Here is an 8,591-nt window from a genome sequence, read left to right as displayed (position 1 = left end):
ACTCCAAGTGGTGCCACTCCCTGGTCCAAGGGTATCACAAACCTTCACATTCCACTCCCTGAACCCTATAGACTTGTTCAAACACATGAGTCTAAGGGGGGGGGGGCATGCTTAAACATAGCATAGTGCAAAATGCATTTAGTACAATTTTTATTTTTTTATTTTTATTTAGTCCAACTTTTAAAGTCCTCATAGTCTATAGCAATCTCAGCAATTAAAAATTCAAAGTTCGGGGCTGGAGAGATGGCTCAGTGGTTAAGAGCACCTACTGCTCTTCTGAAGGTCCTGAGTTCAAATCCCAGCAACCACATGGTGGCTCACAACCATCTGTAATGAGATCTGATGCCCTCTTCTGGTGCATCTGAAGACAGCTACAGTGTACTTAGATATAATAATAATAATAAATAAATCTTTTTTAAAAAATCCAAAATTCAAGATCTCTTTTGAGATTCATCCAATCACTTAACTGTAATCCCCAAAGCAAACCAGTAAGTAACATCCCTCCACGGCCTCTGCACCAGCTCCTGCTTCAGTTGAGGAAATGCCTCCATGAGATCCAAACTGGAAGGTATTTTCTCAATTAGTGAGCAAGGGGGAAAGGCACCTTGTGGGTGGTGCCATCTCTGGGCAGGCTGAGTAAGCCAGGGGAAGCAAGCCAGTAAGGAACATCCCTCCATGGCCTCTGCATCAGCTCCTGCTTTCTGACTTGCTTGAGTTCCAGTCCTGACTTCCTTGGTGATGAACAGCAGTATGGAAGTGTAAGCTGAATAAACCCTTTCCTCCCCAACTTGCTTCTTGGTCATGATGTTTGTGCAGGAATAGAAACCCTGACTAAGACACATATGTGACTCCAGTTCTGAGAAATACGATGCCATCTTCTGGTCTCCATGAGCACTAGGTACTCAAGTAGTGCACAGGCCAACATGCAGGCAAAATACCTATACACATAACATTTTTTAAATTAAAAAAAAAATTAAAAGGAAGCAGCAGGATCCTTTAACCAGGAGCAAAGAAGTCTGCATTCTAGTTCCAAATCTACCATTCCTTCCTAGCTGAGTAACCTTACGTAGGATCCTTCACCACACAACATCACCTCCTTTACATAATAGCAGGCATGAGAATAGTCCCACATTCACATGTTCTGACTGAATGCATGGAAAGCTCTTTACATAGCAAAGTTGTGCAGAGGATATATTCATTACATGAGCAACTATGGTGGGTGTTGGCATAGGGAAACAGGATGAGAAAGTTACAACAGGAACAGTAACAGTTTGGATAGAAAAAGAATCCCCACAGGCTTTATCTGTTCGAAAACTTAGTCCTCAGCTGATGGCTATTTTGGAAACTTGTGACATCTTTAGGAACTGGTGCTTGGTAGAGGAAGTGGGTCACTAGGGAACAGACCTTATATTACAGCTCAGTCTCATTTCTAGCCCCAGCCTAGAGATTCCATTTCAATTTTCTGGCCTACCAAGATGTATGCAAGTCACTTCTTGCTCCTGCCACTGCAGAGGTATGAGTCCATGGTGGACTGTATCCTCCTAGCTAATTTTGAGCCAGCGTAAACTCTTCCTCCCTTAGGTTGCTTCTTGTCAAGTATTTTGTCACAATGATAGGAAATGTAACAAATACAATGGTGAGTAAGGAAGTTGATAAACAAAACTATTAGCTAGGGAGAGGAAGTTACGTGCTATACATGAGCCCGCATTTGTGTTTCTTTGAGCTCAGAAGAAAATGATCTTCATTTTTCCATAGTCACCAGGCTTTATAAACAGAGAATGACTTCCATTTGTTCTTAGCATAGCCAAGCCATCTAAAAAAAAAAAAAACCAAAGCACAAAAGCGATCCCTTAGCTTGAAGATCAGTTGCAGTAGAATGTGCAAAGGCGCAGAGGAACACACTACCAAGAAGAGGGGACAGTACCCAAACTCTGCAGTTGATGTGAGAAAGGACAAATGCTAGATGCCTGTCCACAGGTCCCATGAAAGCTGCTGACCTGTCTGCAGTTGTGTAATACCTTTTGATTACAGACGTAATTATAGCCTTGGGTAAACAAGTTACTCTTTCCATGTGCTTCAATTCCTTCATAGCGGAGGTGCTAATGACTGGTACTTGTCTTTAAAACACATTTTAAGGATAAAGTGAAACTTTTATTCTGTATTTGGCACTGTATCTGGCAATGAAGAACCCATAAATGTTACCGGGTATATCATTGCTATAAGCTATCTTAAATACCCCAGGAGCCTGGGACTATTTTTTCCAAGTGCCTCCTACTCCAAGAAAGGACTAAAGCCTGAAACATTCTCTCACCCTGTCTTGCTATACCATTGTCTCAATCCTCAAATATTTACCTCTACAACTAAAACACAGATGGATAAGAACAACGGAAAGAAATAAATGCCATACGTGTGAGTCTGTACCATATAGTGTATATACATATAGATTGACTGTGTATATTTTATATACTGTATATAGATTGACCTTGAGAGGCGTTTGGAGGAGGATTTCCCTTTCAAGTTGCACAAACAGTCTCACTGTAAACATGTATCAAATGAGAAGCAGTCAAAGTAAATCATGATAGCTCAGTGGGCTTACTGCCAAGCCTGAGGATACAGGTTCCAGTCCCAAGGCCAACATGGTAGGAAGAAAGAAGGGACTTCCACAAAGTTGTCCTCTGACCTCCATATACATGTGCACATGCACTCTCACATAAGCAAATGATAATTGTAAAGAGTCTTTGGGAGGAGGGCTGGCAAGATGGCTCTGCCGATAAAGGTATCTGATCCCCCAAACACACATGGTAGAATAAAAGCTGACTCCTGCAAGTTGTTGTTTGACCTCCATAATGAATGTAATACAAATTTTAAATGTTTTTTTTTCATTTCCCACCAATTCTACCTGCCTCTTCCTTCTCAAAGTTATCATACTACATCTGTTGAGTCTCCTTTCAGTGTATTTTGTAAATTCATATGTGTATATATTTTGTGTTTTGGAGGTTTTTTTCATAAATGGATCAAGGCTTTACATATTGCTGTGACTTAATATGCCAATCAATAATAGGTCTTGGATGTCAATAACAATACATACAAGTCCATCCAGTTTTTTTTTCACATTGCTGAATAAGTATTTCATACTAACATACATACCAGGGAAAGACACTAAAATATCACTACTAACTTTGTTCTTGAGCAAGATGCAGCTAAATCCTGGAATGTAGATGGCTGGTTTAGGCATCATAGGATGCCAGATGTAGCTTATTCTGACTACTACCCTAGAGCTTTTCTTTAGAGGCCTAAGTATGACAGCAAGCTCTCTTAAAACCTGCCTTCTCCTTCACTACCATTCCTGTTTAAAATGTGTGCCACCACCACAACAACTAATAGTAATAGTAATAATAATAATAATAATAGTACTCATGGGTGCTATGCCCTCAGACTGAATGAGCTGCTATATCACATCTTTGGTGACAGCCAACAATCACCACCATTTGAAATCCTGGTTGTGAATTTGACCAAGGAATAATTCCTCTTACTCAACCTCACTATGTTTGCTTTATGGACACTCCACTAACCTCCAAGAGCCCTCAGCCTGCTCCAGAGTGGCAAAATTGTTAAGGACTAGCCACAGCCCTCTCATGAATAAAGTGCCTTCATAGAATGAGTAAGAGGAGATGGTCCAGCTAGGAGTCTAGCTGCAGCTGCTGCCGCACATGTCTCCTGCAGGCCAAATTAAATATCATGACATGAAAGATTATCTTGATTTGTCCAGAGCAGTGGTTCTCAACCTTCCTAAGGCTGTGACCCTTTAATACCATTCATCATGTTGTGGTGAGCCCCCCCAATCATAACATTTTTTTCATTTCTACTTCATAACTGTAATTTTGCTACTGTTACAAATAGTAAATATCTGGTACGTAGGACATCTGATATGTGAAAGGGTCGTTTGACCAACCCCCAAGGTATATCAGATAGGAGTGAGGTTCCTTGTTATTCATAGGCCACTGTGGAAAAAAAAATCCATGGTTCTGCCCCATGTGACTTGCCCTTGTGATTACACACTTTATTCATGTGATCCTTCTTAACTCTCAGAGTATAAATTGTCTGATGCTCTGAATAAAGTTCCCTTGTGCATGAGACTTCAGTCCAGTTAGTTTTTAGGCTCAACTCTTCCAGGTTCACATAGACAACTAAAGCAGTAAACACCTACAGAAGGAACACAGCCTGACACCTGGGTTGAGCCCTGTAAGACTCAACCCAGATTTCTGGCCTTGAGAAAATAATAGATTTGTGAGTTGCTATGCTGCTGTTATTTTGGAACAGGATCTCATGTTGCCCAGGCTGGCCTTGAACTCACTAAGTAACCAAGAATGACCTTGAACTTTTGATCCTCCTGTTTCTACTTCTCAAGTGCTACGCTTAAAGGCGAGTACCACCACATCCAGTTTTATGGAGTATGGAGATCTAACTGAGGACTGAACACACACTAGGCTAGAGTTCTATCAACTGAGCTACATCTCCAGCCCATGAAAAGATAATAAATTGGGTTTGTTGTATTAAATATTAATTTCATTTTCATTTATGTGTATGAATGTATGTGTAGGTATAGGTATCTAAGTCGGCCAGAAGACAGTGTTTAATCTCCTGGAGCTAGACTTACAGATAGTTACGAACTGCCCAACACTGGTACTAGGAACATAACTCCAGTACCCTAAAAAGTTAACAGTTGATCTTAAAATGCTGAGCTATCTCTCCAGCCCCAGATTTGTTTTATTATAAATCATTAAGTCTGTGGTAATGTGTTACAATACCAAAAAGAGAAACCAATATGACCAGTCACCTGAGACCAAAGGAAAACAAGAAAAAGGTTCGTATGTACACAGATCACCTGAAGACTCTGTTAAAATGCACTCAGCTTCAGTTCCTGTGCAAGGCCTGGAACTGCACATTTCTAACGATCTTTCAGACCATGCAGATGTTTCTGACACAACTTGAATTGAAACTGTGACAACCACTGATGTGCACACTAGCTAGTATTTTACATTGATTTTTTTCTATCAATAATTTTTGATATACAAAACATTGGTTTGCACTGTGACATTTTCAGACATGTACATCATTGCACTTTGCTCCTATTCATCTCCGAGCCCCTCCCTTATTTACCCTCTCCTTCCAGCTCATCCTCTTTCTCCCAAACACACACAAAACGTGCACGCACGCACACACAAACACACACATACACACAGAGAGAGAAAGAGAGAAGGAGGGGTTAAAGATAGATGCTACATAAAAGAAAACATGTGATATTTTTCTTTTTGCCCTAATTACCAACGTTTTGGGTACCACTCAGATGTACATTTCTATTGTATTCATATGACTAATAGATACTAAAAGCCAGTAACACCCATGCAATCTTTTACAATTTATGTAGCCTTCATTCTGCCATTCTCACAACCCATTCTCAATTTTGCCATTCTCAATATAGGGAGTATCTTCCCCAGAATAAATAGGGGAGAAATAACAAAGGTAAAATTAGCTCCCACGTCTACATTCATGGCGTCCCCTAACAAGGCAGTGATTGTTCCCGGGAACAGAGGCGGGGATGTGGCCACCCACGGCTGGAACGGCTGGGTGAGAAAGGGGCTGGAGCAGATTCCTGGTTTCCAGTGTTTGGCTAAAAACATGCCTGACCCAATTACAGCTCGAGAGAGCATCTGGCTGCCCTTCATGGAGACAGAGCTGCACTGTGACGAGAAGACCATTATCATCATAGGCCACAGTTCCGGGGCCATCGCAGCCATGAGGTATGCAGAGACACATCAGGTATATGCTCTCGTATTGGTGTCTGCATACACATCAGACTTGGGAGATGAAAATGAGTGTGCAAATGGGTACTTCAGCCGCCCCTGGCAGTGGGAGAAGATCAAGGCCAACTGCCCTCACATTGTACAGTTTGGCTCTACCGATGACCCTTTCCTTCCCTGGGAGGAACAACAAGAAGTGGCAGATAGGCTGGACGCCAAATTGTACAAATTCACTGACCGTGGTCACTTTCAGAACAGAGAGTTCCATGAACTGATTAGTGTTGTGAAGGCTATGCTGAAAGGACCAGAATAGGCAGGATGGCTCCTGCTCTCTAACAAGCCAGGGTGGAGCAGACTAGCAACCCTTCTCACCCAGCACTAGACAGGAAACGTCCCGCTAAGCTGCAGAAGCGCCTGGACCACAAACTCGTTGGAACACTCACACCAAGTTACCCGCACTTTCAGTTCCCACAGAGCTTAACTCTTCCTGAAAAGCTACTAACTGTAGCAGTAGGTTTCCTGTTTGATAAGGGACACAGAGGTTGTTTACCTATCCTGTTGATGCAGAGAGAGCCAAGAATCCAGAACTTGACAGTCATGGTGGTGTGTCCCTGTAATGACTTCAGAGAAAGCAGGGAATCAGCAAGGGATGGCTAGCTTGACCCTGTCTCAGAAAAGAAAGAGCAAGACAGCCCAGGTCTCCTGAGTCTCGTTCCAAATTTTAACTCAATAGGTTTAGCAAGATGTAATCCACTTCTGAGACCCCAGCACTTATAAACGTGAGGAAGGTTGATCTTGAATTTGAGGCCTGTGTAGGCCTAGTAAAGTAAAACCCTGTCTCAAAATAAAAACAAAAACAAAACAGGTTTTCTTTCAACTTAAATGAATGACAGTTTTTCCTTTTTGAAATAAAATTTTTCTCTTACTGGGAAAAGAAAACATGATTCGAGGCCCCGAATGTTATCTTAGAACTCAAAACTCTAGCTGGTCTTTCAGGCTGGCTCAAGAGAGTAATCTCACACTTGGGTCTTAATCACCGACATCCCTGACCCCACCACATCCCCAGGTCCTTCTGACAAGTTGAGAGAGACTGACATCTGTGGATGTTCAGTAAGGAGCTGTACAGGCAGATATCTGCATAGCCTGTCACCTGGGTATCAACTATATATGACTGGCAGGATTAGGTCATGGGGAAGTGCTGCAATATAGACACGTGACAAGCACTCATGTCCTTTTTTAACTGGGGGAATATGTATGTATGTATGTATGTATGTATGTATGTATGTATATACAATCCCTACATGAATTATGGTAGCTGGTAACAGCATTGTAATACAAAGATTTGCAAATAAAGACCAGGTCATCCATTTGTGAGTTGGAGGTAAACATTTTTTAGATTCTCTATGAATCCAAGAAAAGCCTAAGACAACCAAAATGAACATAATACTAAAGGTGGAAGGGAGCAACCTGTGCTGTGTTATTAAGTTCTAAGTGTCCTCAAAAGAACCTTTTTCTAGAAGACTAGAGTTCAATTCCCAGAAACCACATGGTGGCTTTGTAATGGGATCCGATGCCCTCTTCTGGTAAGTCTGAAGACACCGTGTACTCACATACATAAAATAAACTATGCCACTTTAATTCTATAGAGCTCACCCTCTTGTAGTGAGCATTCAAGCAACACTGCCAAGTCTTCTCATATTCACTCACATAAACAACCCCTTTTTAATACTACTTTTTATATTGTATATATTCAATGTATAAAATGGTTTGATGATTCCATTTTCACTGGTTTATAAAGTACTTTGACCAAATGTAAAAAGATATAATAAAAAATATTTATTTCCTGAGACTAGGCCGGGGCCTAGCAAACACATAAGTGGATGCTCATAATCAGCTATTGGATGGATCACAGGGCCCCCAATGGAGGAGCTAGAGAAATTATCCAAGGAGCTAAAGAGATCTGCAACCCTGTAGGTGCAACAACATTATGAACTAACCAGTACCCAGGAGCTCTTGACTCTAGCTGCATATGTATCAAAAGATGGCCTAGTCGGCCATCACTGGAAAGAGAGGTCCATTGGTCGTGCAAACTTTATATGCCCCAGTACAGGGGAACGCCAGGGCCAAAGAGTGGGAATGGGTGGGTAGGGGAGTTGGGGGGGGGTATGGGGGACTTTTGGGATAGCATTGGAAATGTAATTGAGGAAAATACGTAATAAAAAATATTTTAATTAAAAAAAATCCCTAAAAAAAGTTTATTTCCTGGTTAAAAACAAAACAAAACAAAAACAAAGGTAAAATTAAAGATGAAGCCATCTGTCCAACCAAACTCAGGAGTATGGCTTCCCAGTGTTCTAACCCTGGAGCCTGTGGTTTAGGTATTAAACAGGTGTTCTCGGTCCTAATTAAGTATCTGAATTGCCTTTTAAGAATCCAGATACATGTCCCAGACTACCTTTTGTGTGTTACCTAGACAACCGTATGTTTTTGGAATTGACAGGCACTTCCAAAGCACAGCTAAAGTTCAAAATCATTGTTCTCATGGGAATGGTAGGGCTTGCCTTTAATGCCAGCACTTAGGAGACAGAGTCAAATGGATCTCTGTGAGTGGAAGGCCAGCCTGGTCTACATAATGAGTTGAGGCCAGCCAGGGCTACATATCCTGACTAAAAACAAAACAAAAAAAGAATCATTACTCTAATGCCAGGTTCTGTGGCCCATGACTGTAGTCCCAGCACTTAAAAGACTGAGACAGGAAGATTGCCCCAAGTTCCAGGCCAACCTAGGCTA

At 41.5% G+C, this 8,591-nt stretch overlaps 1 pseudogene; it reads left to right on the top strand.

Annotated features, from left to right (window-relative positions):
* The first annotated feature begins 5,539 nt into the window (after positions 1-5,539).
* On the top strand, positions 5,540-6,678 carry LOC110287358 (serine hydrolase RBBP9 pseudogene; annotated as a pseudogene).
* The last annotated feature ends 1,913 nt before the right edge of the window (positions 6,679-8,591 follow it).

This window comes from Mus caroli, unplaced genomic scaffold (genome assembly GCF_978045245.1).
Source record: "Mus caroli unplaced genomic scaffold, Mus_caroli_1 scaffold_5, whole genome shotgun sequence".
NCBI classification, from domain to species: Eukaryota; Metazoa; Chordata; class Mammalia; order Rodentia; family Muridae; genus Mus; species Mus caroli.
Note: the sequence above shows the minus strand (reverse complement) of the source record. Positions and strands in the feature narration are given on the sequence as shown.